Source organism: Carettochelys insculpta, chromosome 15 (genome assembly GCF_033958435.1).
Source record: "Carettochelys insculpta isolate YL-2023 chromosome 15, ASM3395843v1, whole genome shotgun sequence".
In the NCBI taxonomy this organism is placed as follows: Eukaryota; Metazoa; Chordata; order Testudines; family Carettochelyidae; genus Carettochelys; species Carettochelys insculpta.
Genome location: NC_134151.1, coordinates 31,829,795 through 31,841,219, shown reverse-complemented (window position 1 = coordinate 31,841,219; position 11,425 = coordinate 31,829,795).

The following is an 11,425-nucleotide window of genomic DNA, read 5'->3' as shown; positions in this document are numbered from 1 at the left end:
GCAGCCTGCACACGCGGCCAGCCTGCACCACCCTCAGCCCCTGAGAGCTGTGATGGCCACCCGGCAGCCCCCCCAGCACCCCCAGGGGACCCCCCCCAAGGGGAGCCAGGGCAGCCAGCCCAGCCAGAGGGCCAGCCAGGCTGGGAAGCGGCAGCGGGGCCCCTCCTGGACGGAGGCCGAGCTGCGGGACCTGCTGGGGCTCTGGAGCGAGGAGGAGGTGCTCCAGGTAATGGGGAGCAAGAGGCGGAACGCGGATGCGTTCGCTCGGCTGGCCGACGGCCTGGCTGCCCGGGGTCACCCTGCCCGCACTCCTGACCACGTTAGGAGTAAGGTGAAGGAGCTGCGGCAGGGTTACACCCGGGCCCGGGATGCAGCCAGCCGATCTGGGGCCGCCCCCGTCACTTGCCCCTTTTACAGGGAGCTCAGGGACATCCTGGGCTCCCGGCTCACCTCCTCCCCTCCGGCCACCCTTGACACCTCGGCTGACGAGCCCCAGCAGGCCCTGCAGCCAGAGTCTGCCCCGGAGGCAAGCCCCGCACCCCGGGGGCCCCCCCCGGAGGCCATCCCCGGGACATCGCGGCAGGAGGAGGAGGAGGAGGAGGGGGGCTCCTCCTCCGCAGAATCCAGCCTGCAGATCCTCCTCCTGCCATCCCGGAGCAGCAGCAGGGTCTCCGACCCCTGGGGATCTCCGGACCGTGGGAGCGGACCGACAGGTAGGTACCCCTCTCTGGTGGACACCCCTGGGCTTGAGGGGCGGGGGTAAGAGATATGTGTCCAGGGCCCCCCACATGCTCACATGGCCATGGCCCCAAGGACACCAGGGCTATGGCCCTCACAGCACTGCAGCCATCAGCCCGTGCCCCCCCCCCACCCCGCATGACAGTGCCATGCCCCATCCCCGGACCAGGGGGGAGCGGAACCTCGAGGGGCCCCCAGGAGGAGGGGCTGGGACACCCCGCAGCAGCAGCATGTGATGGAGTGCGGGGAGTGCCAAAGGGAGACTCAGGCTACATATGAGCCACAAGAGCCGAAGAGCTCCCAGGGCCAAAGGAGGATCCTGGCGCTACAGCTGGCAGGTGACACCTCTGCCCTGAACAAACAGGAGGGAGGAGCCGAGCTGGCTTGGAATTGGGGGGCGAGGGCGGGGGCCACAGGTAGAGGCTAGGGGAAGGGAGAGCTGGTAGGCAGCCAGCCTGAGGAGGGGGAAAGCTGCATCCCAGAGGGGCCCCCCTTGGGATCTTCTCCCCACGACGGGTTGGAAGGACTGTCTCTTCCGACAGCTGGTGCTGTCACTCCTGCCAGAAACTGGCCATCTGTGGCCTAAGAAACCTCTCCTGCTCTCAGACCCTGCGGGGTGAAGTGAGAGTCGCTCCCACCAGGGGACGGGGTGCAGGGCAGGGGGACCCCTGAACCCCATCCATCACAGCAGCATCTCCCGGGGACGGGGATGGGGAACCTGCAGCACAGGGCTGGGGGGACAAAGGCCACGGCTCGGGGCCCACACTAATGCCTGTCTCCATTCTTCTTCCCCCCCTCCTCTCCTGTGTCCTGCACCTGCACCATCAGAAGGACCGGAAGAGAGCGCCGGCGAGGCGTCAGTCGTCCCAGAGAGCCCTCCGGGACCATCGCTCCAGGGCAGCCCCTCGGCCGAGGACCGACCGGCCCCGCGGCGGGCTAGACAGCGGACCCCGCGCCTCCAACCGCCGCTGGCGACGGACCCCCAGCTGCTGGCCATCCTCCGTCAGCAGCTGGAGGTCGCGGAGCAGCACCTCCAGCTGCAGGAGCGGGCGCTGGCCTGGCGCCAGGAGGCATGGGGGGCTTATATGCAGACATTTAACCGCCTGGTGGACTACCTGGCCCCCCATGCCGCGCCGGCCGAACCATCGCCCGCCCTGCCCGCTCCTGCAGCCCCACCACCAGCTGCTCTGCCCGTCGCCTGCCCGTCCGCCGTCGCCCCGCGAGGGCCAGAGCGCCGAGGGACCCCTGGAGCCACCTGACACTCGCCGGCCCCCATACCTTCCGGTCCAGCCCGCTCCCACCCAGCCACGGACCAGGCTGCGAGCGCGGCGGGGCTCCCAGCCAGCCACGCCCAGTGCCGGGCTATAGGGGCGAGGGGCCCGGGACATGGCCCCCCCCCCTTGTATATAGTTGGACCCTGTTTTTTTGGTCCCCCTGTTTGCCCCGTCCCCCCCATGTAAATAGTTCTCCCCTTTCTCCTCCCTGGTTTTCTTTTTATTATTTATGGCACACAGTTGTTTCTTTGGATTGTTTTATTTTTGTACATATTGCTTTTGTTGAACGTTTGTACCGAGTTTTGTGTTTGTGGTTCACATATTTATTTACATCCAAAAAAAAAAAAGGTTCGGAAAGAAAAAAAAAAATTTACGTTCAGCCACAAGTGTGTGCTGTCATTTGTCCAGGACAAGTGGGGGGGGGCGGTGGGGTGCTCCATGGTGTGGGCGTTGGGGCAGGAGTGTGGGGGAGGAAGGGGCAGGCAGTAGGGGGCCTGGGCAGAGTTCACCCCGCGGCCTGTTCGTCGAAGTGGGCCCGCAGGGCCTCCCAGACCCGGGTCCCCTCGGGGTCCACCTGCCAACTGGGGGCAGCATTTGGCTGGATGTGTGCCCTGCCGGCCTCCGCAGCCCAGCCCTGCAGAAAGGACTCCCCCTTGCTCTCGACCAAATTGTGCAGGGCGCAGCAGGCACCCACAATCTGGGGGATGTTGTTGGGGCCCGCATCCAGGCGGGTCAGGAGACATCTCCAGCGTCCCTTCAGGCGGCCAAATGAGCGCTCCACCACCTGGCGGGCACGGTTCAGGCGCTCATTGAAGCGCTCCTGGCTAGCAGAGAGATGGCCCGTGTAGGGGTGCATGAGCCACGGCCGGAGGGGGTAGGCCGCATCTGCGATGACGCAGAAGGGCATGGTGGTGTCCCCCAGAGGGATCTCCCGCTGGGGGATGTAGGTTCCCGCCTCCAGCCGGCGGCACAGGCCCGAGTTCCGGAAAACCTGGGCGTCGTGGGTGCTGCCAGGCCAGCCCACGTAAATGTCCTGGAAACGTCCCCGGCTGTCCACCAAGGCCTGCAGGACGACAGAATGGTAGCCCTTGCGATTGAGGTATCGTCCGCTACTGTGATGCGGGGCGCGGATGGGGATGTGAGTCCCATCCAGAGCCCCGAAGCAGTTGGGGAAGCCCAGGGTGGCAAAGGCAGCGATGGTGGCATCTGGGTCCCCCAGCCTCACGAGCCTGTGCAGGAGCATGGCGTTGATGGCACGCACAACCTGCAGAGAAAGCACATGGGACAGCCCCAATGAGGGGTGAGCAGGGTGTGCGTGGCCCTGCCCTGCCCTGCCCTGCTCGGGCCCCCCTGCTCTGGCCCCCCTGCCCTGCCCTGCCCTCCCCCCGTGGGTTCGCTTACCTCCATGAAGACAGCCCCGACGGTGGCCTTTCCAACACCAAACTGCTGGCCCACGGATCGGTAGCTGTCCGGAGTGGCCAGCTTCCAGACAGCGATGCTGACCCGTTTCTGCACTGTGAGGGCACGCCGCATGGCAGTGTCCTGGTGCCTGAGTGCAGGGGTGAGCCACTGGCACAGCTCCAGGAATGTCTGCCGGGTCATCCTGAAGTTCCTGAGCCAGTGGTCATCGTCCCACTCCCCAAGCACCAGCCGCTCCCACCAGTCGGTGCTGGTGGGGTAGCTCCACAGCCGCCGGCGTGTGAGGCGGGGGGTGGAGCAGGGTGCTGCAGGGGTAGGGGTTGAGCCCTGCTGCCCTGGGGGCATCTCCTCCCCTGGGGCAAGGAGGTGCTCAGCTGCCTCCCACATGGCATGGGTCAGGGCAAGCCCTGCTCCTGCCGGGAGGGCTGGGTGGACCTCTAGCTGCTGCTGCTGCTGCTGGGGGTCCATGACTGCGGCGCCCGGGGTCTGTGTGCCTATGGCTCCTCAGGCCGCGTGCTGTGCAGGCTGAGTGTGTCTGGGAGGGGCCCTTTAAGGGAGCGGCTAGCTGTTGCCCCGGAAGCGCTAGGCCGCCCTGTGACCCTGTGTGCAGCTTTGCCTGGCAGCCCTATTTCGATGTGTGCTACTTTGGCGTGTAGACGTTCCCTCGCTGCGCCTATTTCGATGTTGGGCTGCGCAACGTCGAAGTTGAACATCGACGTTGCTGGCCCTGAAGGACGTGTAGATGCTATTCATCGAAATAGACTACTTCGATGTAGGCTTCACATGTAGACATAGCCTCTGTGTCCCGCTACTTCAAAATAGTGGGGTCCTCCATGGCGGTCATCAGCTGAGGGGTTGAGAGATGCTCTGTCTAGCCCCTGCAGGGCTCTGTGGTCACCGCTTGCAGCAGCCCTTAGCCCAGGGCTTCTGGCTGCTGCTGCTGCAGCTGGGGGTCCATGCTGCATGCATAGGGTCTGCAACCGGTTGTCGGCTCTGTGGATCTCATGCTGTGCAGGCCGAGTGTGTCTGGGAGGGGCCCTTTAAGGGAGCAGCTTGGGGCTTTGCTGGCCCCTTATTTCGATGGGGAGCGCTTGTGTGTGTGGATGCTCCGAATTTCCTTCCGGGGCGGCTCTTTCGATGTTCTCCATCGCTACTTCGATGTTGAACGTCGATAGCACCAGCCCTGGAGGATGTGTAGATGATACGTGTCGAAGTAGCCTATTTCGATGTCCTTACTTCAAAATAGGCTACTTCAACGTAGTGTGCTAGTGTAGACGTAACCACTGTGTTTGTTTTCCTGCAGACCCTTTATTAAGAGCTCTGGACAGTGTTTTCTAGGCCTATGTCCAGCAGCCCAGGCGATAAAATATAAGTTATTTGACATTGTTTGTTTTGGCTTTTACTAGTCAAGGGAAGAAGTGAGCATTACTGAAATGCAAATGTTTAAAGGGGGATTAGTCTGGTCTTTCTAGCCCAGAGACTCATTGGGTACATTTGGTTCCAACTTCAGTGAAACCCTACTACAAAGATTGCCCTGTTGCAGAATCTTCTTTTTCAGTGATCATTACATCCTGAGCCACAAAATCAGCCATGTGACTGGTAGCAGTCTCTGTTATGCAAGGACAGAACGAACTCTAATTTAGACATTCAGCTGCTGCTTTGGCATCAACATTATACACAGCTCTAAAGAGCATCTCCCCAGCACTCATCACCTGGAGCTGCCTACTGCTCAGAAAAATGAAACTCTTTGGCCCTGATTGTATTCCCCTGGTCCTTGTGCAGCAGCATTCAGTCCCTTCCCTTCTGACTCTGTGGAGCATATTGGCATGTAGGAAGGGAGATTTGGTTTCTTTTTGCCTGACCTTCCCCTGGTTGGGATCCCCCTTCAGCAGAGATTCCAGGATAGCTGTCCGTATGTACAAACCGTGACAGTGCGGCTCTAGTGGAGCTGAGCTGCCAAGAAACAGTAATCACATAAGCACAGAGTTAATGTGGAGGCACAAGAGTTCCACATATGGCTCTTGTCTCCCTGTGATTCCCCAGGAGTCAGCTATCCCCTTCTGACTGGAGCCAGTGGAGTTCAGTCAATGAAAAACCAAAACATATTTAAACCTGGAATCTGTTAGGAGAGTCCTAGACAAACTCTTTTCTTTTTTCAAACTCTGTTGAATCCTCTACCAGTGAAGGCAAACATGCACAAGCTGGTTGAACCCAACTGCAGTATATTGATTGGGATACGCCCCAAAAATACCCCGCAAGAATGAAAACATAAAAAACAAACCTATATTTACACTTGAACTAATTTGTTATAATCAATCTGCTTTGGAAAACAAATGGGATAAGATTTTCTAAAGCAGTCTAGGGACTGAGCCACATACTTTCCAATAAATCAGGTGGATGCTGTGCCTCTAAATCCCCTCTACTGCTTTGAAAATCTCCGGCACACTGTTTTGTCAATTCTGTGGTGTTTTCTATGTGAACTTGTTGCAGAACGGTGGCTGATAAGGAACTCCTGTGTTTCTGAGAGCCCTGGAAGACTTTCTAGAAGAGTGACAACAATTATTAATAGTGACAGCTGTTTCTAGATGGCTATTTTGTCATTTCAGTGTGTCTCCAATGGGTTTTGTTTTTGTTTTTGTTTTTTTTGTTTTATACTCATAATAGCTGCAAAGTACACTATTGCTTCAGATTGGAATAGGTAAGGGAACTAAACATGGAGAAATTGTGCAGCAATTGTACCAATACTGGTATTTTCTAGCAACTCCATCCTGCGTCCTGAAGAGTGTGGCAAACTTCGCATTGACTTCAATGCATGCAGGAACAGACCCTACCTTTGGACTTTGTAAATATTTATTAAACTTGTACAGCGTAGCTGCTTACAAGTTTTGTGGGGCTTATCACACAATGGGTATCACAGCATAGGCAGGGTTTACACTGGGGGGACCTTGAATCATATCAGGTTTCTGCTTTATGTAAACATAATATATTCACCTTTTATGGGATTGTCATAACTGTTTGAACATGCTGATTAATTACTCACCATGTGTGTGTTTGATAGAGAATTTCACTCCCTCACTTCTCACTTTGTCCTGTTTGATTTGGCAGTAAAGTCCAGGCATCTATTTCTTTACGTGTAGGAATGCGATTTCCACAGAAACTGTGCATGCACTTATGATACTGATTATTAAGGTTATGTCTGCTCTGCAGTTAAATGCCCAGCTCCTGGGACTTTGACTTTTTCATGTAGACATTCAGACTTGAGCTGAAGTCCAAGTCTGAATGTCCACATGGCAAATGTTACAGCCCGGTAGCTTGAGCCCCACAAGTGCAAGTCAGATGACTACAAATTGTAGTGTAGACTTACATTAAATCATAGTTGTTTCCAGTAGCCATGGAGGGGTGGGAGGAAAGGCAGCCTGGCCATCTAAGAGGAAGGAATCCAATAAAACTGCAAGAATATTCAGTAAAGCAAAGCAATCTTTGCTGAGTATATTTATTTTAAAGCAAATATTTCTTTCCTAAGTTTGCTGCAGAGCTAAAGTTCTGTTATAAACAAAACCATTCACTTTTACTTGTGAAGAACCATGGCCTAGTGAACTATTTAGCCACATTTAGTTTACAAGCCTGACTCCAATTAAATGGTCATCATGTCATCATATCCATTCTTCTGCAGTCAGACATGCTGTGTAGTGACACAGTAGGCCAAGACATTTGGCAAGCAGTTAGAAAAGCAACTTGCTTCTCAGCTGACAGAATGATGGGTCCCAAATCTGTCTTGCTGAGGTTTTACTAGGCCATATATCACTGAGTGCTAAATTGCTTTATGAAATGTTTGTTGGTAAAACTGAATATTTGTCATTCATTTAAGCCTCCTTTAAAAAGATAAACATTTTGTTATCTTCTGAGTTGATGTAGATACATAGGGATTTCCTTGTTAGATGAATCAAAGAATGGACAAATTCATGAAAAAGCAACAGATTGTTACCAGGATTGTGATTAAAAGCATAATTTTTGTCCCTTCAAGTTTTACTGGAAAGTTTCTTTTAATTTGAGTGCACCAGGATTCAGCCCTTAGCAAACACAGACAGGAGTAATTGTGTATTTCTTTCCTTGTCCTGTCTGTGTTTGCTTCTATAGAATGAAGACACTCCCTGCTTGCCAAACACCGCAGCTTAAATCCCTCAGTATCCCCATTTGTTCCTAAGCACGCTAAGAGAACCACATGCAGTTTGATTTAGAAAATCTGTCCCCAGCCAGGTTTTATGACAGATAGTCATAGCAATGGCAGTGTCGCCAGACATTCTGGCCAGGCACATAAGTGAGGTCTTGTTGCCATAATTTGCAGTGCAATTGTCTCTTTATTGGAAAAGAATAAAGTGCCACCTTTCTTATACCTCCTCGGAGCTGGGATTCAAGTAATACCAACAGGAGGAAGAATGAAAAGACAGGGAAACTAATCTAATGTGACAGCTTAAAGCTGAACTGAGGAGCAAGCTTGGCTGAAGCCTGGTCAGGATGGGGAGGGTGTAGCAAAACAGGACCCACAAATAAGTCATTTAGCAATTTCTTCCCCCAAGCATCCCAGGACTCCAGTCTTGATGGTCCAATGATCTGATCCAATATGGCAAATCCTATGTTCCTGTGGTCTTTCATCCTCCTCTCATTTGTTTTCCTTTGTTCTACTGAATATTTACAAATTTGATTTTTTTTTAATTAGGAGGTACGTCAAGTCTCTTTTCCGGGGTTCTGGAGAATTACTTTCCGCTCTTCTGAACACTAACTTCAAATGACATAAATGACGAGCTGTTAAGATCTCTGTGGCAATCAAGTCTCCTTTGATGGGAAAGCTAAAAATACGCTTCTCTAACTGACGCAGACTGAAAGAGGAAAATGTAGGGGCTAGTTTAAACTAATACATCTTTTTCTGTGTGACTTCCCTTAAGGTAAGTACAGGGACAGTTATGTTGGGTGTATTAACTGGTTATTTCTGCTTTCCAAACTAGGGCATTAATATACACTCTGAATCTGGCCCTGAACAGACTGTACCCTAATTAGTAATTGTTTAGAGAGCATTAAAAATGGGGTTACTGCTATGGACTTCCCTTACACTTACTTACTTACATGTCCCTCAGTGATCAGTGGTTTTGGACACTGGAGAGGAGGCCCATGTCTCTGAAGCTGGGTCTGCATGTGAGCACCCCTTTAAAAGGGTGAAAATCAACATGTGGAGGTCGAAATAGTGGCCATCGAAAGCGAGTGACTGCATGCTAATAGCGGATCAACAACTCGATCTGCCCTTTTGAAGCGCTGCTGCGGTTTTTTGAAAGGGAGCATCCACGCGGCTCTAAGCTCTCCTTCAAAAGGAGGGAGGCAGGAGACACCGTGGACAGGGTCCCATGTCCGACAAGCTCTTCCGGTGATGCAGCCAGCTGCTCCTTTAAATGGCCCTTTCCTCAACCCTCCACCCACATGAGCTGAGTGCCACCCAGCTGTCCCCAACGCAGCAGAGCCCACTCATGCTCCAGGATGGAGGCACAGCAGCAGCTCCTTCATGAGGACACCCTCATCCTTGAGACCCTGCTGTCAGTGCTCTGCACTGTCGCCACAGCCACACCCAATCTAATTGGGTGGCTGAGTGGTCCCCCATGGCCATGAGGCCCCCCTGCCCAGGACACCGCTGGGTTCCCCGACACCTTTGGACCCACCCCAGCAGCACTGATGGGGGCGCACCTGGTGGTAGGGGAGTGGAGCCACGAGAGCTGGCTGCAGAACTTCCACATGTCGAGGCAGACCTTTGAGGAGATCTGCCACTGGTTCACCCCCTCACTCCAGCACCAGGACACCTGCATGCAGCCCGTTCTCATCCTGGAGAAGTGCGTCACGATTGCCATCTGGCAACTGGCCACCTTGGACGCCTTGTGGTCCGTGGGACAACTACATCCTCACAGAAGCACACATCCCCCTCCTCCCATGCAGGTCATCAGAACCATCAACGTGATGCTGCTACACAGGGTCGTCCGCCTGGAAGATCCAGATGTCATCATCACAGGCTTTGAGGACCTGAGCTTCCCGAACGGCTTCAATGTGTTGGATGGCGTGCACATCCTCATGCACGCCCCGGTACACAGTGCCGGCTAGTGTGTCAACAGAAAGGGCTACCATTTGGTGGGCCCTCGACATCTACGTGGGCTGGGCCAGCCACACCCATGATGCCTGGGTCTTCCAGAACTCTGGGCTCTGCTGGCGCATGGGGACCAGCACATTTGTCCCACAGAGGGAGATCCCGGTGGGGAGAAAGTCACCGTGCCACTCTGCATGGTGGCAGGCGCAGCCTAGCCCCTCCAGCTGCAGCTCCTGCAGCTGTACACTGGACACTTCGACCCCAGCCAGAAGACATTCAACCAGCGCCTCAACCACACCCGCAACATTGTGGAGCGGGCCTTTGGGTGTCTTAAGGGGTGGTGGAGATGCCTCCACACGCGCTTGGAAGTCGGGGTCCTCAGCATGCCCCAGATGGTAGGCGCCTGTTGTGTCCTCTACAGTATGTTCCCCTCTATGTGTCCCCCGGACATATGTGTCCCCCTTGCCCTCCAAGGGGAGGGGTCAGGGAGCACCAACAGTTGAAGCCAGGGGAGCTCGGTGGGTGGGGCGGGAACAGGCTCAGTGGGAGCAGGGTTGGCGGTGGGGGCACTGGGGAGGGACCGGGAGGCAGGCAACATTGGCCACATGCTCCTGGAGCATCATGCCAGTGCCCTCTAGGGTGTTCAGCAATCTCTCCCACGCCTCCCTCTGCTACTCCAGCTCAGCCTCCACGAGCCACAGGTGCTGCTCAGCCACCTCAGCCTAGTGGCAGCTGGCTGAGTCGTCCTCAACCTGGCAAGGAGCCCTCCAGCTGTGACCCTAATGGTGCGCGGGCTATGGTGGTGCCTGGCCACCCTCACCATCCACCAGGAGGCTTTTGGGGTCCAGGAACGGTGCTGGGCTCTCCCAGCCCACAGATGATGCAGCTGTATGGAGAGGGAGATAGCATGTCAGTAATGTACTATGGACTGGGGGGGTCTGGCTGTGGGTCACCCCCCTCCTGGGGCACCCGACCCCCTGCCATGGGGCACCCTCCCCCATGGGCTGGGCATCCCATCCAATGGCACAGCAGCCCAGCAGCCATGGGACTGCTCAGACGGGTGGGCCTGCCCAGCCCTTGGTGTGTGATCCCCAGGGTGCTGTCCAGCACCAACAAGCCACCGCCTTGCATGCGGCTCGCAGTGCTGTCTGCTGGGGGCGGGTGCTGGCATTTGCCAGCAGGTCGCTACAGGGTGCTGTGTACTACAGTGGACCAGCATGTGTGCAGCCTGGGACCACTGGTCCTGTGTGCAGCTGGCTGGCCAGTGCGTCTCCGCCACCCCATGGACCGTGGTACATGCCCCACCACATATGTACCAGAGGGTCCCTCATTGATGTCTGGGGATGCCCAGCTCCCAGTCACCCGGCAGGATGAGCAGGAGGGGATGTAGATTGTGAGGTCCCTCTCCCTGCTCAACCACTCGTTGGTGCCCTCGCCCTCCTGGGTCCTTGGTCCAGGCTGCTCCTCCATCTCCAGCTGTAGCTCGTTTGATGATGTATCCAGGACTAGAGGGGGTGGGGAGCTGTCCCGGTGCCCTGGAGCTGCCAGAAGTAGGGGCAGGTAGCTGGGACTGCCCCAGAGCGGCCAGCCTGGTCTTGGGCCTGGGCCCGGGCATAGCCCTGCCTCAGTTCTTTAACTTTGGAGCATATCTGTTCTGTGGTATGCTCTGGGTGGCCCCTTGTGAGGAGGCCCTGGGCCAGGCAGGCGAATGCTGCGGCATTTCACTTCTTGACATCCATCTCATGGAGGACCTTCTCCTCTTGCCAGAGGCCCAGGAGGTTCTGCAGATCCCACGCTGTCAGGAGAGGGTCATTTTGTTTCTCTCCCACCCAAAACCCTGGGAGCCTGCGAGGGCTCGGAGGGGAGGCCCTGG